We start from the raw sequence: 24,430 nt of genomic DNA, 5'->3' as shown, positions 1-24,430 counted from the left end.
GAGAGACCAATCGTACATTATTGAAATTGAATGGGCCATTCCCGGAAGAACTGCAATACCGGGCCGACCCGTGGCGAGAGCGGAGCAAGCCCCGGGCATCCCGCCGAGTACCAAAAATCAGTTTAATATCGTAGTGACTCAATGAGCCACGTATCAGATATTAAGCTGATAAGAACAGATACTACACTTTGATCTTAGCCAAAAGGCCGAGAAGCGATAACGGTCACTGGACTACCGACGCCTCATATTCCGGAAAATTTCCTATCCGCTCCTCTGAAATGATTCCGTAAATATTCATCCGATTCCGCACACCGAAAATATTCCTTATTGCAGAAATCGCCGCCCATGCGACGTACGGCCGTTAGGCGGTGGGCGTTTTACAATCTGCCAAAGCGGAAAGGCGAATGTTAACGAAATCAATGAAACAAGTAACATTATGAATTTCTAAAACTCAAACAAGGAAAAAAATATAGCGCCTTACCTTAACGTCGTAATAGTGGCTTCCCTTGACGCCCGCGCCGCCTTGATGTATATCGAATCGATCAACGCCCTGTTGTTTTACGTCTTTGGCGGGCGGCGCAAGGCGACTAGCGCTGTGGAACAAGCCAACGTTAAAAAGGTATAGGAAGAGACTGAGAAAGAAAAAGAATACAAAAAGGTGACGTGAGGTCGGCAGGAGAAAAGATGCGGAACAAAACCACAAAATTTAAATTTGTAAATTTAGATTTTTTTTTTTTTTTTTTTTTATTTATATTTTTTTTTCTTAAACGGATCATTGTTATTAATATTCTGCTGATTGTAATGTTTCATTTAACATTTTGAAATCAATTAGGATCAAGATATATGCAAATCGTTGAAGGAAAGAATACATTAAACAATGTACGTAACAATGTACGTCAGTTTAAAAATAAAAATGAATTTTTGTTTTTTTAAATTGAAATAACTTTTAAAAATTTACATTTAAATTTCTATTTTCTTTATATTAAAGTGAAATTAATACTGGTCCTGTGTGGACAGAAGTGTGATATTTTGACACATACTGGCCATGACAAATGATTTTTAAAACATAATTTAGATTAGTAAACAACGAAGGAGAGGAGCGGAGAGAAATTTTAAATATAAAAAAAAATATCTGTTTTTATACCGGCTGCCGTTCGTTTGAGAACCGTCAAATAAAGAAAAAATGTGCTGGTCAGCTCAAACGATTAACATTTTAAGCAAACAGTGACTGGTATAGAATAAATACCATATCACTCTGACTGACCAGCAGTGAGCTGTTTTTATTGAGAGAGAGAGACCAATCGTACATTATTGAAATTGAATGGGCCATTCCCGGAAGAACTGCAATACCGGGCCGACCCGTGGCGAGAGCGGAGCAAGCCCCGGGCATCCCGCCGAGTACCAAAAATCAGTTTAATATCGTAGTGACTCAATGAGCCACGTATCAGATATTAAGCTGATAAGAACAGATACTACACTTTGATCTTAGCCAAAAGGCCGAGAAGCGATAACGGTCACTGGACTACCGACGCCTCATATTCCGGAAAATTTCCTATCCGCTCCTCTGAAATGATTCCGTAAATATTCATCCGATTCCGCACACCGAAAATATTCCTTATTGCAGAAATCGCCGCCCATGCGACGTACGGCCGTTAGGCGGTGGGCGTTTTACAATCTGCCAAAGCGGAAAGGCGAATGTTAACGAAATCAATGAAACAAGTAACATTATGAATTTCTAAAACTCAAACAAGGAAAAAAATATAGCGCCTTACCTTAACGTCGTAATAGTGGCTTCCCTTGACGCCCGCGCCGCCTTGATGTATATCGAATCGATCAACGCCCTGTTGTTTTACGTCTTTGGCGGGCGGCGCAAGGCGACTAGCGCTGTGGAACAAGCCAACGTTAAAAAGGTATAGGAAGAGACTGAGAAAGAAAAAGAATACAAAAAGGTGACGTGAGGTCGGCAGGAGAAAAGATGCGGAACAAAACCACAAAATTTAAATTTGTAAATTTAGATTTTTTTTTTTTTTTTTTTTTATTTATATTTTTTTTTCTTAAACGGATCATTGTTATTAATATTCTGCTGATTGTAATGTTTCATTTAACATTTTGAAATCAATTAGGATCAAGATATATGCAAATCGTTGAAGGAAAGAATACATTAAACAATGTACGTAACAATGTACGTCAGTTTAAAAATAAAAATGAATTTTTGTTTTTTTAAATTGAAATAACTTTTAAAAATTTACATTTAAATTTCTATTTTCTTTATATTAAAGTGAAATTAATACTGGTCCTGTGTGGACAGAAGTGTGATATTTTGACACATACTGGCCATGACAAATGATTTTTAAAACATAATTTAGATTAGTAAACAACGAAGGAGAGGAGCGGAGAGAAATTTTAAATATAAAAAAAAATATCTGTTTTTATACCGGCTGCCGTTCGTTTGAGAACCGTCAAATAAAGAAAAAATGTGCTGGTCAGCTCAAACGATTAACATTTTAAGCAAACAGTGACTGGTATAGAATAAATACCATATCACTCTGACTGACCAGCAGTGAGCTGTTTTTATTGAGAGAGAGAGACCAATCGTACATTATTGAAATTGAATGGGCCATTCCCGGAAGAACTGCAATACCGGGCCGACCCGTGGCGAGAGCGGAGCAAGCCCCGGGCATCCCGCCGAGTACCAAAAATCAGTTTAATATCGTAGTGACTCAATGAGCCACGTATCAGATATTAAGCTGATAAGAACAGATACTACACTTTGATCTTAGCCAAAAGGCCGAGAAGCGATAACGGTCACTGGACTACCGACGCCTCATATTCCGGAAAATTTCCTATCCGCTCCTCTGAAATGATTCCGTAAATATTCATCCGATTCCGCACACCGAAAATATTCCTTATTGCAGAAATCGCCGCCCATGCGACGTACGGCCGTTAGGCGGTGGGCGTTTTACAATCTGCCAAAGCGGAAAGGCGAATGTTAACGAAATCAATGAAACAAGTAACATTATGAATTTCTAAAACTCAAACAAGGAAAAAAATATAGCGCCTTACCTTAACGTCGTAATAGTGGCTTCCCTTGACGCCCGCGCCGCCTTGATGTATATCGAATCGATCAACGCCCTGTTGTTTTACGTCTTTGGCGGGCGGCGCAAGGCGACTAGCGCTGTGGAACAAGCCAACGTTAAAAAGGTATAGGAAGAGACTGAGAAAGAAAAAGAATACAAAAAGGTGACGTGAGGTCGGCAGGAGAAAAGATGCGGAACAAAACCACAAAATTTAAATTTGTAAATTTAGATTTTTTTTTTTTTTTTTTTTTATTTATATTTTTTTTTCTTAAACGGATCATTGTTATTAATATTCTGCTGATTGTAATGTTTCATTTAACATTTTGAAATCAATTAGGATCAAGATATATGCAAATCGTTGAAGGAAAGAATACATTAAACAATGTACGTAACAATGTACGTCAGTTTAAAAATAAAAATGAATTTTTGTTTTTTTAAATTGAAATAACTTTTAAAAATTTACATTTAAATTTCTATTTTCTTTATATTAAAGTGAAATTAATACTGGTCCTGTGTGGACAGAAGTGTGATATTTTGACACATACTGGCCATGACAAATGATTTTTAAAACATAATTTAGATTAGTAAACAACGAAGGAGAGGAGCGGAGAGAAATTTTAAATATAAAAAAAAATATCTGTTTTTATACCGGCTGCCGTTCGTTTGAGAACCGTCAAATAAAGAAAAAATGTGCTGGTCAGCTCAAACGATTAACATTTTAAGCAAACAGTGACTGGTATAGAATAAATACCATATCACTCTGACTGACCAGCAGTGAGCTGTTTTTATTGAGAGAGAGAGACCAATCGTACATTATTGAAATTGAATGGGCCATTCCCGGAAGAACTGCAATACCGGGCCGACCCGTGGCGAGAGCGGAGCAAGCCCCGGGCATCCCGCCGAGTACCAAAAATCAGTTTAATATCGTAGTGACTCAATGAGCCACGTATCAGATATTAAGCTGATAAGAACAGATACTACACTTTGATCTTAGCCAAAAGGCCGAGAAGCGATAACGGTCACTGGACTACCGACGCCTCATATTCCGGAAAATTTCCTATCCGCTCCTCTGAAATGATTCCGTAAATATTCATCCGATTCCGCACACCGAAAATATTCCTTATTGCAGAAATCGCCGCCCATGCGACGTACGGCCGTTAGGCGGTGGGCGTTTTACAATCTGCCAAAGCGGAAAGGCGAATGTTAACGAAATCAATGAAACAAGTAACATTATGAATTTCTAAAACTCAAACAAGGAAAAAAATATAGCGCCTTACCTTAACGTCGTAATAGTGGCTTCCCTTGACGCCCGCGCCGCCTTGATGTATATCGAATCGATCAACGCCCTGTTGTTTTACGTCTTTGGCGGGCGGCGCAAGGCGACTAGCGCTGTGGAACAAGCCAACGTTAAAAAGGTATAGGAAGAGACTGAGAAAGAAAAAGAATACAAAAAGGTGACGTGAGGTCGGCAGGAGAAAAGATGCGGAACAAAACCACAAAATTTAAATTTGTAAATTTAGATTTTTTTTTTTTTTTTTTTTTATTTATATTTTTTTTTCTTAAACGGATCATTGTTATTAATATTCTGCTGATTGTAATGTTTCATTTAACATTTTGAAATCAATTAGGATCAAGATATATGCAAATCGTTGAAGGAAAGAATACATTAAACAATGTACGTAACAATGTACGTCAGTTTAAAAATAAAAATGAATTTTTGTTTTTTTAAATTGAAATAACTTTTAAAAATTTACATTTAAATTTCTATTTTCTTTATATTAAAGTGAAATTAATACTGGTCCTGTGTGGACAGAAGTGTGATATTTTGACACATACTGGCCATGACAAATGATTTTTAAAACATAATTTAGATTAGTAAACAACGAAGGAGAGGAGCGGAGAGAAATTTTAAATATAAAAAAAAATATCTGTTTTTATACCGGCTGCCGTTCGTTTGAGAACCGTCAAATAAAGAAAAAATGTGCTGGTCAGCTCAAACGATTAACATTTTAAGCAAACAGTGACTGGTATAGAATAAATACCATATCACTCTGACTGACCAGCAGTGAGCTGTTTTTATTGAGAGAGAGAGACCAATCGTACATTATTGAAATTGAATGGGCCATTCCCGGAAGAACTGCAATACCGGGCCGACCCGTGGCGAGAGCGGAGCAAGCCCCGGGCATCCCGCCGAGTACCAAAAATCAGTTTAATATCGTAGTGACTCAATGAGCCACGTATCAGATATTAAGCTGATAAGAACAGATACTTTTTTTTTTTTTTTTTTGCGTTTAATATAATTCCTTCCATTGTATGGATAGGTTGCATGTTTTAAAATATCATGTGATACATAGTATGACAATAAAGCAAAAAATATCAGTACAGTTACAACCTAATACAAAACGTCTATCACTGATGAAGAATTTCTGTGTGTACCTGTATGGCGTGCAATGGGAGGCACACGGTGCAAACGCTGCATGTGTACAATGTTTCGTTAGGGTGGTTTTCCCTATAGTGCCTGGATATGTCATGGTAGCAATCGCTATCTGAGGGGACCTTGTTCCCTCCGCATATCTTACATTGTAGGGTTTTTGCGTGCATTGCTTCTTCATGCATTTCCAACTCTAAGGTTGTTCTGTATCGTAAGGTACAAAACCTGCAGTGTGTTTTTTCATGAAATTGTTTATCTGTTTTTATACTCTTTGTCTGTTTTGCCTCTGTGGGGCTATCCTTTTTCCGTTTTAAATCTGTTTCGGTGTTCATCTCTGATTCCGTATTTACTGTTTTTTCCTGTTTGCTTGGGGTTGTTGGTAAGCTTGGCGGCTTGGGTGGATTAGTTGGTTTTTTGAATTCTGTTTGTTGGCTGCTTGGTGATGTTATTGGCTGGGCGAGCGTTGCTGCTTGCTTACTACTTGAATTTGGTGATGGCTGGGCGGGTGGCGCTGGGTTTTGAGCTGTAGGTTGTTTTTTGGGCGGTGTTTTTGGGCTAGATGCTGCGACTTCGATTGAGGGGTGTTGCTGAGTGCTTGGCGTGAGGTCTTGTGGAGCGGGTAGGGCTGTAGATTCAGTTGGTGTTTGTTCCCTGGGTGTTGATTCTAGGTTGAGAGTATGGCATTGGTTGGTCCAGTGTGCTGTTGATGAGCAGTGTTGGCAAGCTTGTTTTCTGTCTTTGATGGCTATTAGCATGTTAAGTGTTTTGTTTTTGTAATTTATTTGGATGTAGTGAGGGATGTTTGTTGGGTTGTCGGTGTATAATGAGAAATTGCGGTTGGTAGTGAGGGGGATTGTGTAAATAGAAGGTTCTTTGGTGCTGTATGGTTGTAGTGCTTGTATGAGTGTGCGATCGCTTAGTGTGGGTGGGACCCATCTAAGGGTTCCGTTGATTCTGTTCTTTTCGTGTATGGTGTAGTAGAGTGTGTAGGGGCCATGTGTTTTGTGTGTGTTATGTAAGGTGGTGACGTCGAATTCTGATGAGGAGAAGTACCAGGTGTCAGCGCGCCCGTAGTTGAGGAGTAGGATCTGGTGATCACTTATGAGCTGGCGTAAGATGTGTCCTCTTAAGTTGGGATGACCTTTTGAGCTTATGGTGACTTGTATAGTAGGTGACTCAGCAGGAAAGAGTTCCGGGCATTCTTCGTTCGGCAGGTTCAGGATGGCGGTAGTGGCTGAAAAGGGTTGGGCCCTGGATTTCATTAAACCACCCGAACCGTAGTCCGGGTGGCTCCTCCCCAAGTCTCTCGACCCAGGGGGAACATCCAAGGGCGCAACCCCTTTGCTGGCGTTGACTATATTTGCATAAGTCATAGCATTTGAGTATGACATTATAGGATGTTGGTATAGGTTATCTCTTGATCGTGCCAAAAGGCCGAGAAGCGATAACGGTCACTGGACTACCGACGCCTCATATTCCGGAAAATTTCCTATCCGCTCCTCTGAAATGATTCCGTAAATATTCATCCGATTCCGCACACCGAAAATATTCCTTATTGCAGAAATCGCCGCCCATGCGACGTACGGCCGTTAGGCGGTGGGCGTTTTACAATCTGCCAAAGCGGAAAGGCGAATGTTAACGAAATCAATGAAACAAGTAACATTATGAATTTCTAAAACTCAAACAAGGAAAAAAATATAGCGCCTTACCTTAACGTCGTAATAGTGGCTTCCCTTGACGCCCGCGCCGCCTTGATGTATATCGAATCGATCAACGCCCTGTTGTTTTACGTCTTTGGCGGGCGGCGCAAGGCGACTAGCGCTGTGGAACAAGCCAACGTTAAAAAGGTATAGGAAGAGACTGAGAAAGAAAAAGAATACAAAAAGGTGACGTGAGGTCGGCAGGAGAAAAGATGCGGAACAAAACCACAAAATTTAAATTTGTAAATTTAGATTTTTTTTTTTTTTTTTTTTTATTTATATTTTTTTTTCTTAAACGGATCATTGTTATTAATATTCTGCTGATTGTAATGTTTCATTTAACATTTTGAAATCAATTAGGATCAAGATATATGCAAATCGTTGAAGGAAAGAATACATTAAACAATGTACGTAACAATGTACGTCAGTTTAAAAATAAAAATGAATTTTTGTTTTTTTAAATTGAAATAACTTTTAAAAATTTACATTTAAATTTCTATTTTCTTTATATTAAAGTGAAATTAATACTGGTCCTGTGTGGACAGAAGTGTGATATTTTGACACATACTGGCCATGACAAATGATTTTTAAAACATAATTTAGATTAGTAAACAACGAAGGAGAGGAGCGGAGAGAAATTTTAAATATAAAAAAAAATATCTGTTTTTATACCGGCTGCCGTTCGTTTGAGAACCGTCAAATAAAGAAAAAATGTGCTGGTCAGCTCAAACGATTAACATTTTAAGCAAACAGTGACTGGTATAGAATAAATACCATATCACTCTGACTGACCAGCAGTGAGCTGTTTTTATTGAGAGAGAGAGACCAATCGTACATTATTGAAATTGAATGGGCCATTCCCGGAAGAACTGCAATACCGGGCCGACCCGTGGCGAGAGCGGAGCAAGCCCCGGGCATCCCGCCGAGTACCAAAAATCAGTTTAATATCGTAGTGACTCAATGAGCCACGTATCAGATATTAAGCTGATAAGAACAGATACTACACTTTGATCTTAGCCAAAAGGCCGAGAAGCGATAACGGTCACTGGACTACCGACGCCTCATATTCCGGAAAATTTCCTATCCGCTCCTCTGAAATGATTCCGTAAATATTCATCCGATTCCGCACACCGAAAATATTCCTTATTGCAGAAATCGCCGCCCATGCGACGTACGGCCGTTAGGCGGTGGGCGTTTTACAATCTGCCAAAGCGGAAAGGCGAATGTTAACGAAATCAATGAAACAAGTAACATTATGAATTTCTAAAACTCAAACAAGGAAAAAAATATAGCGCCTTACCTTAACGTCGTAATAGTGGCTTCCCTTGACGCCCGCGCCGCCTTGATGTATATCGAATCGATCAACGCCCTGTTGTTTTACGTCTTTGGCGGGCGGCGCAAGGCGACTAGCGCTGTGGAACAAGCCAACGTTAAAAAGGTATAGGAAGAGACTGAGAAAGAAAAAGAATACAAAAAGGTGACGTGAGGTCGGCAGGAGAAAAGATGCGGAACAAAACCACAAAATTTAAATTTGTAAATTTAGATTTTTTTTTTTTTTTTTTTTTATTTATATTTTTTTTTCTTAAACGGATCATTGTTATTAATATTCTGCTGATTGTAATGTTTCATTTAACATTTTGAAATCAATTAGGATCAAGATATATGCAAATCGTTGAAGGAAAGAATACATTAAACAATGTACGTAACAATGTACGTCAGTTTAAAAATAAAAATGAATTTTTGTTTTTTTAAATTGAAATAACTTTTAAAAATTTACATTTAAATTTCTATTTTCTTTATATTAAAGTGAAATTAATACTGGTCCTGTGTGGACAGAAGTGTGATATTTTGACACATACTGGCCATGACAAATGATTTTTAAAACATAATTTAGATTAGTAAACAACGAAGGAGAGGAGCGGAGAGAAATTTTAAATATAAAAAAAAATATCTGTTTTTATACCGGCTGCCGTTCGTTTGAGAACCGTCAAATAAAGAAAAAATGTGCTGGTCAGCTCAAACGATTAACATTTTAAGCAAACAGTGACTGGTATAGAATAAATACCATATCACTCTGACTGACCAGCAGTGAGCTGTTTTTATTGAGAGAGAGAGACCAATCGTACATTATTGAAATTGAATGGGCCATTCCCGGAAGAACTGCAATACCGGGCCGACCCGTGGCGAGAGCGGAGCAAGCCCCGGGCATCCCGCCGAGTACCAAAAATCAGTTTAATATCGTAGTGACTCAATGAGCCACGTATCAGATATTAAGCTGATAAGAACAGATACTACACTTTGATCTTAGCCAAAAGGCCGAGAAGCGATAACGGTCACTGGACTACCGACGCCTCATATTCCGGAAAATTTCCTATCCGCTCCTCTGAAATGATTCCGTAAATATTCATCCGATTCCGCACACCGAAAATATTCCTTATTGCAGAAATCGCCGCCCATGCGACGTACGGCCGTTAGGCGGTGGGCGTTTTACAATCTGCCAAAGCGGAAAGGCGAATGTTAACGAAATCAATGAAACAAGTAACATTATGAATTTCTAAAACTCAAACAAGGAAAAAAATATAGCGCCTTACCTTAACGTCGTAATAGTGGCTTCCCTTGACGCCCGCGCCGCCTTGATGTATATCGAATCGATCAACGCCCTGTTGTTTTACGTCTTTGGCGGGCGGCGCAAGGCGACTAGCGCTGTGGAACAAGCCAACGTTAAAAAGGTATAGGAAGAGACTGAGAAAGAAAAAGAATACAAAAAGGTGACGTGAGGTCGGCAGGAGAAAAGATGCGGAACAAAACCACAAAATTTAAATTTGTAAATTTAGATTTTTTTTTTTTTTTTTTTTTATTTATATTTTTTTTTCTTAAACGGATCATTGTTATTAATATTCTGCTGATTGTAATGTTTCATTTAACATTTTGAAATCAATTAGGATCAAGATATATGCAAATCGTTGAAGGAAAGAATACATTAAACAATGTACGTAACAATGTACGTCAGTTTAAAAATAAAAATGAATTTTTGTTTTTTTAAATTGAAATAACTTTTAAAAATTTACATTTAAATTTCTATTTTCTTTATATTAAAGTGAAATTAATACTGGTCCTGTGTGGACAGAAGTGTGATATTTTGACACATACTGGCCATGACAAATGATTTTTAAAACATAATTTAGATTAGTAAACAACGAAGGAGAGGAGCGGAGAGAAATTTTAAATATAAAAAAAAATATCTGTTTTTATACCGGCTGCCGTTCGTTTGAGAACCGTCAAATAAAGAAAAAATGTGCTGGTCAGCTCAAACGATTAACATTTTAAGCAAACAGTGACTGGTATAGAATAAATACCATATCACTCTGACTGACCAGCAGTGAGCTGTTTTTATTGAGAGAGAGAGACCAATCGTACATTATTGAAATTGAATGGGCCATTCCCGGAAGAACTGCAATACCGGGCCGACCCGTGGCGAGAGCGGAGCAAGCCCCGGGCATCCCGCCGAGTACCAAAAATCAGTTTAATATCGTAGTGACTCAATGAGCCACGTATCAGATATTAAGCTGATAAGAACAGATACTACACTTTGATCTTAGCCAAAAGGCCGAGAAGCGATAACGGTCACTGGACTACCGACGCCTCATATTCCGGAAAATTTCCTATCCGCTCCTCTGAAATGATTCCGTAAATATTCATCCGATTCCGCACACCGAAAATATTCCTTATTGCAGAAATCGCCGCCCATGCGACGTACGGCCGTTAGGCGGTGGGCGTTTTACAATCTGCCAAAGCGGAAAGGCGAATGTTAACGAAATCAATGAAACAAGTAACATTATGAATTTCTAAAACTCAAACAAGGAAAAAAATATAGCGCCTTACCTTAACGTCGTAATAGTGGCTTCCCTTGACGCCCGCGCCGCCTTGATGTATATCGAATCGATCAACGCCCTGTTGTTTTACGTCTTTGGCGGGCGGCGCAAGGCGACTAGCGCTGTGGAACAAGCCAACGTTAAAAAGGTATAGGAAGAGACTGAGAAAGAAAAAGAATACAAAAAGGTGACGTGAGGTCGGCAGGAGAAAAGATGCGGAACAAAACCACAAAATTTAAATTTGTAAATTTAGATTTTTTTTTTTTTTTTTTTTTATTTATATTTTTTTTTCTTAAACGGATCATTGTTATTAATATTCTGCTGATTGTAATGTTTCATTTAACATTTTGAAATCAATTAGGATCAAGATATATGCAAATCGTTGAAGGAAAGAATACATTAAACAATGTACGTAACAATGTACGTCAGTTTAAAAATAAAAATGAATTTTTGTTTTTTTAAATTGAAATAACTTTTAAAAATTTACATTTAAATTTCTATTTTCTTTATATTAAAGTGAAATTAATACTGGTCCTGTGTGGACAGAAGTGTGATATTTTGACACATACTGGCCATGACAAATGATTTTTAAAACATAATTTAGATTAGTAAACAACGAAGGAGAGGAGCGGAGAGAAATTTTAAATATAAAAAAAAATATCTGTTTTTATACCGGCTGCCGTTCGTTTGAGAACCGTCAAATAAAGAAAAAATGTGCTGGTCAGCTCAAACGATTAACATTTTAAGCAAACAGTGACTGGTATAGAATAAATACCATATCACTCTGACTGACCAGCAGTGAGCTGTTTTTATTGAGAGAGAGAGACCAATCGTACATTATTGAAATTGAATGGGCCATTCCCGGAAGAACTGCAATACCGGGCCGACCCGTGGCGAGAGCGGAGCAAGCCCCGGGCATCCCGCCGAGTACCAAAAATCAGTTTAATATCGTAGTGACTCAATGAGCCACGTATCAGATATTAAGCTGATAAGAACAGATACTACACTTTGATCTTAGCCAAAAGGCCGAGAAGCGATAACGGTCACTGGACTACCGACGCCTCATATTCCGGAAAATTTCCTATCCGCTCCTCTGAAATGATTCCGTAAATATTCATCCGATTCCGCACACCGAAAATATTCCTTATTGCAGAAATCGCCGCCCATGCGACGTACGGCCGTTAGGCGGTGGGCGTTTTACAATCTGCCAAAGCGGAAAGGCGAATGTTAACGAAATCAATGAAACAAGTAACATTATGAATTTCTAAAACTCAAACAAGGAAAAAAATATAGCGCCTTACCTTAACGTCGTAATAGTGGCTTCCCTTGACGCCCGCGCCGCCTTGATGTATATCGAATCGATCAACGCCCTGTTGTTTTACGTCTTTGGCGGGCGGCGCAAGGCGACTAGCGCTGTGGAACAAGCCAACGTTAAAAAGGTATAGGAAGAGACTGAGAAAGAAAAAGAATACAAAAAGGTGACGTGAGGTCGGCAGGAGAAAAGATGCGGAACAAAACCACAAAATTTAAATTTGTAAATTTAGATTTTTTTTTTTTTTTTTTTTTATTTATATTTTTTTTTCTTAAACGGATCATTGTTATTAATATTCTGCTGATTGTAATGTTTCATTTAACATTTTGAAATCAATTAGGATCAAGATATATGCAAATCGTTGAAGGAAAGAATACATTAAACAATGTACGTAACAATGTACGTCAGTTTAAAAATAAAAATGAATTTTTGTTTTTTTAAATTGAAATAACTTTTAAAAATTTACATTTAAATTTCTATTTTCTTTATATTAAAGTGAAATTAATACTGGTCCTGTGTGGACAGAAGTGTGATATTTTGACACATACTGGCCATGACAAATGATTTTTAAAACATAATTTAGATTAGTAAACAACGAAGGAGAGGAGCGGAGAGAAATTTTAAATATAAAAAAAAATATCTGTTTTTATACCGGCTGCCGTTCGTTTGAGAACCGTCAAATAAAGAAAAAATGTGCTGGTCAGCTCAAACGATTAACATTTTAAGCAAACAGTGACTGGTATAGAATAAATACCATATCACTCTGACTGACCAGCAGTGAGCTGTTTTTATTGAGAGAGAGAGACCAATCGTACATTATTGAAATTGAATGGGCCATTCCCGGAAGAACTGCAATACCGGGCCGACCCGTGGCGAGAGCGGAGCAAGCCCCGGGCATCCCGCCGAGTACCAAAAATCAGTTTAATATCGTAGTGACTCAATGAGCCACGTATCAGATATTAAGCTGATAAGAACAGATACTACACTTTGATCTTAGCCAAAAGGCCGAGAAGCGATAACGGTCACTGGACTACCGACGCCTCATATTCCGGAAAATTTCCTATCCGCTCCTCTGAAATGATTCCGTAAATATTCATCCGATTCCGCACACCGAAAATATTCCTTATTGCAGAAATCGCCGCCCATGCGACGTACGGCCGTTAGGCGGTGGGCGTTTTACAATCTGCCAAAGCGGAAAGGCGAATGTTAACGAAATCAATGAAACAAGTAACATTATGAATTTCTAAAACTCAAACAAGGAAAAAAATATAGCGCCTTACCTTAACGTCGTAATAGTGGCTTCCCTTGACGCCCGCGCCGCCTTGATGTATATCGAATCGATCAACGCCCTGTTGTTTTACGTCTTTGGCGGGCGGCGCAAGGCGACTAGCGCTGTGGAACAAGCCAACGTTAAAAAGGTATAGGAAGAGACTGAGAAAGAAAAAGAATACAAAAAGGTGACGTGAGGTCGGCAGGAGAAAAGATGCGGAACAAAACCACAAAATTTAAATTTGTAAATTTAGATTTTTTTTTTTTTTTTTTTTTATTTATATTTTTTTTTCTTAAACGGATCATTGTTATTAATATTCTGCTGATTGTAATGTTTCATTTAACATTTTGAAATCAATTAGGATCAAGATATATGCAAATCGTTGAAGGAAAGAATACATTAAACAATGTACGTAACAATGTACGTCAGTTTAAAAATAAAAATGAATTTTTGTTTTTTTAAATTGAAATAACTTTTAAAAATTTACATTTAAATTTCTATTTTCTTTATATTAAAGTGAAATTAATACTGGTCCTGTGTGGACAGAAGTGTGATATTTTGACACATACTGGCCATGACAAATGATTTTTAAAACATAATTTAGATTAGTAAACAACGAAGGAGAGGAGCGGAGAGAAATTTTAAATATAAAAAAAAATATCTGTTTTTATACCGGCTGCCGTTCGTTTGAGAACCGTCAAATAAAGAAAAAATGTGCTGGTCAGCTCAAACGATTAACATTTTAAGCAAACAGTGACTGGTATAGAATAAATACCATATCACTCTGACTGACCAGCAGTGAGCTGTTTTTATTGAGAGAGAGAGACCAATCGTACATTATTGAAATTGAATGGGCCATTCCCGGAAGAACTGCAATACCGGGCCGACCCGTGGCGAGAGCGGAGCAAGCCCCGGGCATCCCGCCGAGTACCAAAAATCAGTTTAATATCGTAGTGACTCAATGAGCCACGTATCAGATATTAAGCTGATAAGAACAGATACTACACTTTGATCTTAGCCAAAAGGCCGAGAAGCGATAACGGTCACTGGACTACCGACGCCTCATATTCCGGAAAATTTCCTATCCGCTCCTCTGAAATGATTCCGTAAATATTCATCCGATTCCGCACACCGAAAATATTCCTTATTGCAGAAATCGCCGCCCATGCGACGTACGGCCGTTAGGCGGTGGGCGTTTTACAATCTGCCAAAGCGGAAAGGCGAATGTTAACGAAATCAATGAAACAAGTAACATTATGAATTTCTAAAACTCAAACAAGGAAAAAAATATAGCGCCTTACCTTAACGTCGTAATAGTGGCTTCCCTTGACGCCCGCGCCGCCTTGATGTATATCGAATCGATCAACGCCCTGTTGTTTTACGTCTTTGGCGGGCGGCGCAAGGCGACTAGCGCTGTGGAACAAGCCAACGTTAAAAAGGTATAGGAAGAGACTGAGAAAGAAAAAGAATACAAAAAGGTGACGTGAGGTCGGCAGGAGAAAAGATGCGGAACAAAACCACAAAATTTAAATTTGTAAATTTAGATTTTTTTTTTTTTTTTTTTTTATTTATATTTTTTTTTCTTAAACGGATCATTGTTATTAATATTCTGCTGATTGTAATGTTTCATTTAACATTTTGAAATCAATTAGGATCAAGATATATGCAAATCGTTGAAGGAAAGAATACATTAAACAATGTACGTAACAATGTACGTCAGTTTAAAAATAAAAATGAATTTTTGTTTTTTTAAATTGAAATAACTTTTAAAAATTTACATTTAAATTTCTATTTTCTTTATATTAAAGTGAAATTAATACTGGTCCTGTGTGGACAGAAGTGTGATATTTTGACACATACTGGCCATGACAAATGATTTTTAAAACATAATTTAGATTAGTAAACAACGAAGGAGAGGAGCGGAGAGAAATTTTAAATATAAAAAAAAATATCTGTTTTTATACCGGCTGCCGTTCGTTTGAGAACCGTCAAATAAAGAAAAAATGTGCTGGTCAGCTCAAACGATTAACATTTTAAGCAAACAGTGACTGGTATAGAATAAATACCATATCACTCTGACTGACCAGCAGTGAGCTGTTTTTATTGAGAGAGAGAGACCAATCGTACATTATTGAAATTGAATGGGCCATTCCCGGAAGAACTGCAATACCGGGCCGACCCGTGGCGAGAGCGGAGCAAGCCCCGGGCATCCCGCCGAGTACCAAAAATCAGTTTAATATCGTAGTGACTCAATGAGCCACGTATCAGATATTAAGCTGATAAGAACAGATACTACACTTTGATCTTAGCCAAAAGGCCGAGAAGCGATAACGGTCACTGGACTACCGACGCCTCATATTCCGGAAAATTTCCTATCCGCTCCTCTGAAATGATTCCGTAAATATTCATCCGATTCCGCACACCGAAAATATTCCTTATTGCAGAAATCGCCGCCCATGCGACGTACGGCCGTTAGGCGGTGGGCGTTTTACAATCTGCCAAAGCGGAAAGGCGAATGTTAACGAAATCAATGAAACAAGTAACATTATGAATTTCTAAAACTCAAACAAGGAAAAAAATATAGCGCCTTACCTTAACGTCGTAATAGTGGCTTCCCTTGACGCCCGCGCCGCCTTGATGTATATCGAATCGATCAACGCCCTGTTGTTTTACGTCTTTGGCGGGCGGCGCAAGGCGACTAGCGCTGTGGAACAAGCCAACGTTAAAAAGGTATAGGAAGAGACTGAGAAAGAAAAAGAATACAAAAAGGTGACGTGAGGTCGGCAGGAGAAAAGATGCGGAACAAAACCACAAAATTTAAATTTGTAAATTTAGATTTTTTTTTTTTTTTTTTTTTATTTATATTTTTTTTTCTTAAACGGATCATTGTTATTAATATTCTGCTGATTGTAATGTTTCATTTAACATTTTGAAATCAATTAGGATCAAGATATATGCAAATCGTTGAAGGAAAGAATACATTAAACAATGTACGTAACAATGTACGTCAGTTTAAAAATAAAAATGAATTTTTGTTTTTTTAAATTGAAATAACTTTTAAAAATTTACATTTAAATTTCTATTTTCTTTATATTAAAGTGAAATTAATACTGGTCCTGTGTGGACAGAAGTGTGATATTTTGACACATACTGGCCATGACAAATGATTTTTAAAACATAATTTAGATTAGTAAACAACGAAGGAGAGGAGCGGAGAGAAATTTTAAATATAAAAAAAAATATCTGTTTTTATACCGGCTGCCGTTCGTTTGAGAACCGTCAAATAAAGAAAAAATGTGCTGGTCAGCTCAAACGATTAACATTTTAAGCAAACAGTGACTGGTATAGAATAAATACCATATCACTCTGACTGACCAGCAGTGAGCTGTTTTTATTGAGAGAGAGAGACCAATCGTACATTATTGAAATTGAATGGGCCATTCCCGGAAGAACTGCAATACCGGGCCGACCCGTGGCGAGAGCGGAGCAAGCCCCGGGCATCCCGCCGAGTACCAAAAATCAGTTTAATATCGTAGTGACTCAATGAGCCACGTATCAGATATTAAGCTGATAAGAACAGATACTACACTTTGATCTTAGCCAAAAGGCCGAGAAGCGATAACGGTCACTGGACTACCGACGCCTCATATTCCGGAAAATTTCCTATCCGCTCCTCTGAAATGATTCCGTAAATATTCATCCGATTCCGCACACCGAAAATATTCCTTATTGCAGAAATCGCCGCCCATGCGACGTACGGCCGTTAGGCGGTGGGCGTTTTACAATCTGCCAAAGCGGAAAGGCGAATGTTAACGAAATCAATGAAACAAGTAACATTATGAATTTCTAAAACTCAAACAAGGAAAAAAATATAGCGCCTTACCTTAACGTCGTAATAGTGGCTTCCCTTGACGCCCGCGCCGCCTTGATGTATATCGAATCGATCAACGCCCTGTTGTTTTACGTCTTTGGCGGGCGGCGCAAGGCGACTAGCGCTGTGGAACAAGCCAACGTTAAAAAGGTATAGGAAGAGACTGAGAAAGAAAAAGAATACAAAAAGGTGACGTGAGGTCGGCAGGAGAAAAGATGCGGAACAAAACCACAAAATTTAAATTTGTAAATTTAGATTTTTTTTTTTTTTTTTTTTTATTTATATTTTTTTTTCTTAAACGGATCATTGTTATTAATATTCTGCTGATTGTAATGTTTCATTTAACATTTTGAAATCAATTAGGATCAAGATATATGCAAATCGTTGAAGGAAAGAATACATTAAACAATGTACGTAACAATGTACGTCAGTTTAAAAATAAAAATGAATTTTTGTTTTTTTAAATTGAAATAACTTTTAAAAATTTACATTTAAATTTCTATTTTCTTTATATTAAAGTGAAATTAATACTGGTCCTGTGTGGACAGAAGTGTGATATTTTGACACATACTGGCCATGACAAATGATTTTTAAAACATAATTTAGATTAGTAAACAACGAAGGAGAGGAGCGGAGAGAAATTTTAAATATAAAAAAAAATATCTGTTTTTATACCGGCTGCCGTTCGTTTGAGAACCGTCAAATAAAGAAAAAATGTGCTGGTCAGCTCAAACGATTAACATTTTAAGCAAACAGTGACTGGTATAGAATAAATACCATATCACTCTGACTGACCAGCAGTGAGCTGTTTTTATTGAGAGAGAGAGACCAATCGTACATTATTGAAATTGAATGGGCCATTCCCGGAAGAACTGCAATACCGGGCCGACCCGTGGCGAGAGCGGAGCAAGCCCCGGGCATCCCGCCGAGTACCAAAAATCAGTTTAATATCGTAGTGACTCAATGAGCCACGTATCAGATATTAAGCTGATAAGAACAGATACTACACTTTGATCTTAGCCAAAAGGCCGAGAAGCGATAACGGTCACTGGACTACCGACGCCTCATATTCCGGAAAATTTCCTATCCGCTCCTCTGAAATGATTCCGTAAATATTCATCCGATTCCGCACACCGAAAATATTCCTTATTGCAGAAATCGCCGCCCATGCGACGTACGGCCGTTAGGCGGTGGGCGTTTTACAATCTGCCAAAGCGGAAAGGCGAATGTTAACGAAATCAATGAAACAAGTAACATTATGAATTTCTAAAACTCAAACAAGGAAAAAAATATAGCGCCTTACCTTAACGTCGTAATAGTGGCTTCCCTTGACGCCCGCGCCGCCTTGATGTATATCGAATCGATCAACGCCCTGTTGTTTTACGTCTTTGGCGGGCGGCGCAAGGCGACTAGCGCTGTGGAACAAGCCAACGTTAAAAAGGTATAGGAAGAGACTGAGAAAGAAAAAGAATACAAAAAGGTGACGTGAGGTCGGCAGGAGAAAAGATGCGGAACAAAACCACAAAATTTAAATTTGTAAATTTAGATTTTTTTTTTTTTTTTTTTTTTATTTATATTTTTTTTTCTTAAACGGATCATTGTTATTAATATTCTGCTGATTGTAATGTTTCATTTAACATTTTGAAATCAATTAGGATCAAGATATATGCAAATCGTTGAAGGAAAGAATACATTAAACAATGTACGTAACAATGTACGTCAGTTTAAAAATAAAAATGAATTTTTGTTTTTTTAAATTGAAATAACTTTTAAAAATTTACATTTAAATTTCTATTTTCTTTATATTAAAGTGAAATTAATACTGGTCCTGTGTGGACAGAAGTGTGATATTTTGACACATACTGGCCATGACAAATGATTTTTAAAACATAATTTAGATTAGTAAACAACGAAGGAGAGGAGCGGAGAGAAATTTTAAATATAAAAAAAAATATCTGTTTTTATACCGGCTGCCGTTCGTTTGAGAACCGTCAAATAAAGAAAAAATGTGCTGGTCAGCTCAAACGATTAACATTTTAAGCAAACAGTGACTGGTATAGAATAAATACCATATCACTCTGACTGACCAGCAGTGAGCTGTTTTTATTGAGAGAGAGAGACCAATCGTACATTATTGAAATTGAATGGGCCATTCCCGGAAGAACTGCAATACCGGGCCGACCCGTGGCGAGAGCGGAGCAAGCCCCGGGCATCCCGCCGAGTACCAAAAATCAGTTTAATATCGTAGTGACTCAATGAGCCACGTATCAGATATTAAGCTGATAAGAACAGATACTACACTTTGATCTTAGCCAAAAGGCCGAGAAGCGATAACGGTCACTGGACTACCGACGCCTCATATTCCGGAAAATTTCCTATCCGCTCCTCTGAAATGATTCCGTAAATATTCATCCGATTCCGCACACCGAAAATATTCCTTATTGCAGAAATCGCCGCCCATGCGACGTACGGCCGTTAGGCGGTGGGCGTTTTACAATCTGCCAAAGCGGAAAGGCGAATGTTAACGAAATCAATGAAACAAGTAACATTATGAATTTCTAAAACTCAAACAAGGAAAAAAATATAGCGCCTTACCTTAACGTCGTAATAGTGGCTTCCCTTGACGCCCGCGCCGCCTTGATGTATATCGAATCGATCAACGCCCTGTTGTTTTACGTCTTTGGCGGGCGGCGCAAGGCGACTAGCGCTGTGGAACAAGCCAACGTTAAAAAGGTATAGGAAGAGACTGAGAAAGAAAAAGAATACAAAAAGGTGACGTGAGGTCGGCAGGAGAAAAGATGCGGAACAAAACCACAAAATTTAAATTTGTAAATTTAGATTTTTTTTTTTTTTTTTTTTTATTTATATTTTTTTTTCTTAAACGGATCATTGTTATTAATATTCTGCTGATTGTAATGTTTCATTTAACATTTTGAAATCAATTAGGATCAAGATATATGCAAATCGTTGAAGGAAAGAATACATTAAACAATGTACGTAACAATGTACGTCAGTTTAAAAATAAAAATGAATTTTTGTTTTTTTAAATTGAAATAACTTTTAAAAATTTACATTTAAATTTCTATTTTCTTTATATTAAAGTGAAATTAATACTGGTCCTGTGTGGACAGAAGTGTGATATTTTGACACATACTGGCCATGACAAATGATTTTTAAAACATAATTTAGATTAGTAAACAACGAAGGAGAGGAGCGGAGAGAAATTTTAAATATAAAAAAAAATATCTGTTTTTATACCGGCTGCCGTTCGTTTGAGAACCGTCAAATAAAGAAAAAATGTGCTGGTCAGCTCAAACGATTAACATTTTAAGCAAACAGTGACTGGTATAGAATAAATACCATATCACTCTGACTGACCAGCAGTGAGCTGTTTTTATTGAGAGAGAGAGACCAATCGTACATTATTGAAATTGAATGGGCCATTCCCGGAAGAACTGCAATACCGGGCCGACCCGTGGCGAGAGCGGAGCAAGCCCCGGGCATCCCGCCGAGTACCAAAAATCAGTTTAATATCGTAGTGACTCAATGAGCCACGTATCAGATATTAAGCTGATAAGAACAGATACTACACTTTGATCTTAGCCAAAAGGCCGAGAAGCGATAACGGTCACTGGACTACCGACGCCTCATATTCCGGAAAATTTCCTATCCGCTCCTCTGAAATGATTCCGTAAATATTCATCCGATTCCGCACACCGAAAATATTCCTTATTGCAGAAATCGCCGCCCATGCGACGTACGGCCGTTAGGCGGTGGGCGTTTTACAATCTGCCAAAGCGGAAAGGCGAATGTTAACGAAATCAATGAAACAAGTAACATTATGAATTTCTAAAACTCAAACAAGGAAAAAAATATAGCGCCTTACCTTAACGTCGTAATAGTGGCTTCCCTTGACGCCCGCGCCGCCTTGATGTATATCGAATCGATCAACGCCCTGTTGTTTTACGTCTTTGGCGGGCGGCGCAAGGCGACTAGCGCTGTGGAACAAGCCAACGTTAAAAAGGTATAGGAAGAGACTGAGAAAGAAAAAGAATACAAAAAGGTGACGTGAGGTCGGCAGGAGAAAAGATGCGGAACAAAACCACAAAATTTAAATTTGTAAATTTAGATTTTTTTTTTTTTTTTTTTTTATTTATATTTTTTTTTCTTAAACGGATCATTGTTATTAATATTCTGCTGATTGTAATGTTTCATTTAACATTTTGAAATCAATTAGGATCAAGATATATGCAAATCGTTGAAGGAAAGAATACATTAAACAATGTACGTAACAATGTACGTCAGTTTAAAAATAAAAATGAATTTTTGTTTTTTTAAATTGAAATAACTTTTAAAAATTTACATTTAAATTTCTATTTTCTTTATATTAAAGTGAAATTAATACTGGTCCTGTGTGGACAGAAGTGTGATATTTTGACACATACTGGCCATGACAAATGATTTTTAAAACATAATTTAGATTAGTAAACAACGAAGGAGAGGAGCGGAGAGAAATTTTAAATATAAAAAAAAATATCTGTTTTTATACCGGCTGCCGTTCGTTTGAGAACCGTCAAATAAAGAAAAAATGTGCTGGTCAGCTCAAACGATTAACATTTTAAGCAAACAGTGACTGGTATAGAATAAATACCATATCACTCTGACTGACCAGCAGTGAGCTGTTTTTATTGAGAGAGAGAGACCAATCGTACATTATTGAAATTGAATGGGCCATTCCCGGAAGAACTGCAATACCGGGCCGACCCGTGGCGAGAGCGGAGCAAGCCCCGGGCATCCCGCCGAGTACCAAAAATCAGTTTAATATCGTAGTGACTCAATGAGCCACGTATCAGATATTAAGCTGATAAGAACAGATACTACACTTTGATCTTAGCCAAAAGGCCGAGAAGCGATAACGGTCACTGGACTACCGACGCCTCATATTCCGGAAAATTTCCTATCCGCTCCTCTGAAATGATTCCGTAAATATTCATCCGATTCCGCACACCGAAAATATTCCTTATTGCAGAAATCGCCGCCCATGCGACGTACGGCCGTTAGGCGGTGGGCGTTTTACAATCTGCCAAAGCGGAAAGGCGAATGTTAACGAAATCAATGAAACAAGTAACATTATGAATTTCTAAAACTCAAACAAGGAAAAAAATATAGCGCCTTACCTTAACGTCGTAATAGTGGCTTCCCTTGACGCCCGCGCCGCCTTGATGTATATCGAATCGATCAACGCCCTGTTGTTTTACGTCTTTGGCGGGCGGCGCAAGGCGACTAGCGCTGTGGAACAAGCCAACGTTAAAAAGGTATAGGAAGAGACTGAGAAAGAAAAAGAATACAAAAAGGTGACGTGAGGTCGGCAGGAGAAAAGATGCGGAACAAAACCACAAAAATTTAAATTTGTAAATTTAGATTTTTTTTTTTTTTTTTTTTTATTTATATTTTTTTTTCTTAAACGGATCATTGTTATTAATATTCTGCTGATTGTAATGTTTCATTTAACATTTTGAAATCAATTAGGATCAAGATATATGCAAATCGTTGAAGGAAAGAATACATTAAACAATGTACGTAACAATGTACGTCAGTTTAAAAATAAAAATGAATTTTTGTTTTTTTAAATTGAAATAACTTTTAAAAATTTACATTTAAATTTCTATTTTCTTTATATTAAAGTGAAATTAATACTGGTCCTGTGTGGACAGAAGTGTGATATTTTGACACATACTGGCCATGACAAATGATTTTTAAAACATAATTTAGATTAGTAAACAACGAAGGAGAGGAGCGGAGAGAAATTTTAAATATAAAAAAAAATATCTGTTTTTATACCGGCTGCCGTTCGTTTGAGAACCGTCAAATAAAGAAAAAATGTGCTGGTCAGCTCAAACGATTAACATTTTAAGCAAACAGTGACTGGTATAGAATAAATACCATATCACTCTGACTGACCAGCAGTGAGCTGTTTTTATTGAGAGAGAGAGACCAATCGTACATTATTGAAATTGAATGGGCCATTCCCGGAAGAAACTGCAATACCGGGCCGACCCGTGGCGAGAGCGGAGCAAGCCCCGGGCATCCCGCCGAGTACCAAAAATCAGTTTAATATCGTAGTGACTCAATGAGCCACGTATCAGATATTAAGCTGATAAGAACAGATACTACACTTTGATCTTAGCCAAAAGGCCGAGAAGCGATAACGGTCACTGGACTACCGACGCCTCATATTCCGGAAAATTTCCTATCCGCTCCTCTGAAATGATTCCGTAAATATTCATCCGATTCCGCACACCGAAAATATTCCTTATTGCAGAAATCGCCGCCCATGCGACGTACGGCCGTTAGGCGGTGGGCGTTTTACAATCTGCCAAAGCGGAAAGGCGAATGTTAACGAAATCAATGAAACAAGTAACATTATGAATTTCTAAAACTCAAACAAGGAAAAAAATATAGCGCCTTACCTTAACGTCGTAATAGTGGCTTCCCTTGACGCCCGCGCCGCCTTGATGTATATCGAATCGATCAACGCCCTGTTGTTTTACGTCTTTGGCGGGCGGCGCAAGGGCGACTAGCGCTGTGGAACAAGCCAACGTTAAAAAGGTATAGGAAGAGACTGAGAAAGAAAAAGAATACAAAAAGGTGACGTGAGGTCGGCAGGAGAAAAGATGCGGAACAAAACCACAAAATTTAAATTTGTAAATTTAGATTTTTTTTTTTTTTTTTTTTTATTTATATTTTTTTTTCTTAAACGGATCATTGTTATTAATATTCTGCTGATTGTAATGTTCATTTAACATTTTGAAATCAATTAGGATCAAGATATATGCAAATCGTTGAAGGAAAGAATACATTAAACAATGTACGTAACAATGTACGTCAGTTTAAAAA

At 37.9% G+C, this 24,430-nt stretch overlaps 18 non-coding genes across 18 annotated transcripts; all 18 read right to left on the bottom strand.

Annotated features, from left to right (window-relative positions):
• Window positions 1–25: 25 nt before the first annotated feature.
• Window positions 26–218, bottom strand: LOC131935008 (U2 spliceosomal RNA). Its single transcript, XR_009385872.1, has one exon. It is a non-coding gene; the product is annotated as a U2 spliceosomal RNA (small nuclear RNA).
• A 1,098-nt stretch (window positions 219–1,316) lies between these two features.
• On the bottom strand, window positions 1,317–1,509 carry LOC131935006 (U2 spliceosomal RNA). Its single transcript, XR_009385870.1, has one exon. It is a non-coding gene; the product is annotated as a U2 spliceosomal RNA (small nuclear RNA).
• Window positions 1,510–2,607: 1,098 nt separating this feature from the next.
• LOC131935005 (U2 spliceosomal RNA) lies at window positions 2,608–2,800 on the bottom strand. The gene has a single exon (XR_009385869.1). It is a non-coding gene; the product is annotated as a U2 spliceosomal RNA (small nuclear RNA).
• Window positions 2,801–3,898: 1,098 nt separating this feature from the next.
• On the bottom strand, window positions 3,899–4,091 carry LOC131935004 (U2 spliceosomal RNA). Its single transcript, XR_009385868.1, has one exon. It is a non-coding gene; the product is annotated as a U2 spliceosomal RNA (small nuclear RNA).
• A 1,098-nt stretch (window positions 4,092–5,189) lies between these two features.
• LOC131935020 (U2 spliceosomal RNA) lies at window positions 5,190–5,378 on the bottom strand. The gene has a single exon (XR_009385884.1). It is a non-coding gene; the product is annotated as a U2 spliceosomal RNA (small nuclear RNA).
• A 2,674-nt stretch (window positions 5,379–8,052) lies between these two features.
• LOC131935003 (U2 spliceosomal RNA) lies at window positions 8,053–8,245 on the bottom strand. The gene has a single exon (XR_009385867.1). It is a non-coding gene; the product is annotated as a U2 spliceosomal RNA (small nuclear RNA).
• A 1,098-nt stretch (window positions 8,246–9,343) lies between these two features.
• Window positions 9,344–9,536, bottom strand: LOC131935002 (U2 spliceosomal RNA). The gene has a single exon (XR_009385866.1). It is a non-coding gene; the product is annotated as a U2 spliceosomal RNA (small nuclear RNA).
• A 1,098-nt stretch (window positions 9,537–10,634) lies between these two features.
• On the bottom strand, window positions 10,635–10,827 carry LOC131935001 (U2 spliceosomal RNA). The gene has a single exon (XR_009385865.1). It is a non-coding gene; the product is annotated as a U2 spliceosomal RNA (small nuclear RNA).
• Window positions 10,828–11,925: 1,098 nt separating this feature from the next.
• LOC131935000 (U2 spliceosomal RNA) lies at window positions 11,926–12,118 on the bottom strand. Its single transcript, XR_009385864.1, has one exon. It is a non-coding gene; the product is annotated as a U2 spliceosomal RNA (small nuclear RNA).
• A 1,098-nt stretch (window positions 12,119–13,216) lies between these two features.
• On the bottom strand, window positions 13,217–13,409 carry LOC131934999 (U2 spliceosomal RNA). The gene has a single exon (XR_009385863.1). It is a non-coding gene; the product is annotated as a U2 spliceosomal RNA (small nuclear RNA).
• A 1,098-nt stretch (window positions 13,410–14,507) lies between these two features.
• LOC131934998 (U2 spliceosomal RNA) lies at window positions 14,508–14,700 on the bottom strand. Its single transcript, XR_009385862.1, has one exon. It is a non-coding gene; the product is annotated as a U2 spliceosomal RNA (small nuclear RNA).
• A 1,098-nt stretch (window positions 14,701–15,798) lies between these two features.
• Window positions 15,799–15,991, bottom strand: LOC131934997 (U2 spliceosomal RNA). The gene has a single exon (XR_009385861.1). It is a non-coding gene; the product is annotated as a U2 spliceosomal RNA (small nuclear RNA).
• Window positions 15,992–17,089: 1,098 nt separating this feature from the next.
• LOC131935022 (U2 spliceosomal RNA) lies at window positions 17,090–17,282 on the bottom strand. The gene has a single exon (XR_009385886.1). It is a non-coding gene; the product is annotated as a U2 spliceosomal RNA (small nuclear RNA).
• A 1,098-nt stretch (window positions 17,283–18,380) lies between these two features.
• On the bottom strand, window positions 18,381–18,573 carry LOC131935021 (U2 spliceosomal RNA). Its single transcript, XR_009385885.1, has one exon. It is a non-coding gene; the product is annotated as a U2 spliceosomal RNA (small nuclear RNA).
• A 1,099-nt stretch (window positions 18,574–19,672) lies between these two features.
• LOC131935018 (U2 spliceosomal RNA) lies at window positions 19,673–19,865 on the bottom strand. Its single transcript, XR_009385882.1, has one exon. It is a non-coding gene; the product is annotated as a U2 spliceosomal RNA (small nuclear RNA).
• A 1,098-nt stretch (window positions 19,866–20,963) lies between these two features.
• Window positions 20,964–21,156, bottom strand: LOC131935007 (U2 spliceosomal RNA). The gene has a single exon (XR_009385871.1). It is a non-coding gene; the product is annotated as a U2 spliceosomal RNA (small nuclear RNA).
• Window positions 21,157–22,254: 1,098 nt separating this feature from the next.
• LOC131934996 (U2 spliceosomal RNA) lies at window positions 22,255–22,447 on the bottom strand. The gene has a single exon (XR_009385860.1). It is a non-coding gene; the product is annotated as a U2 spliceosomal RNA (small nuclear RNA).
• A 1,099-nt stretch (window positions 22,448–23,546) lies between these two features.
• On the bottom strand, window positions 23,547–23,740 carry LOC131935019 (U2 spliceosomal RNA). Its single transcript, XR_009385883.1, has one exon. It is a non-coding gene; the product is annotated as a U2 spliceosomal RNA (small nuclear RNA).
• Between the last annotated feature and the right edge of the window lie 690 nt (window positions 23,741–24,430).

Source organism: Physella acuta, unplaced genomic scaffold (genome assembly GCF_028476545.2).
Source record: "Physella acuta isolate Inbredline_101_S28 unplaced genomic scaffold, ASM2847654v3 ptg000128l, whole genome shotgun sequence".
In the NCBI taxonomy this organism is placed as follows: domain Eukaryota; kingdom Metazoa; phylum Mollusca; class Gastropoda; family Physidae; genus Physella; species Physella acuta.
The sequence above is the reverse complement of the archived record's forward strand: the minus strand, read 5'-3'. Positions and strand labels throughout refer to the sequence as shown.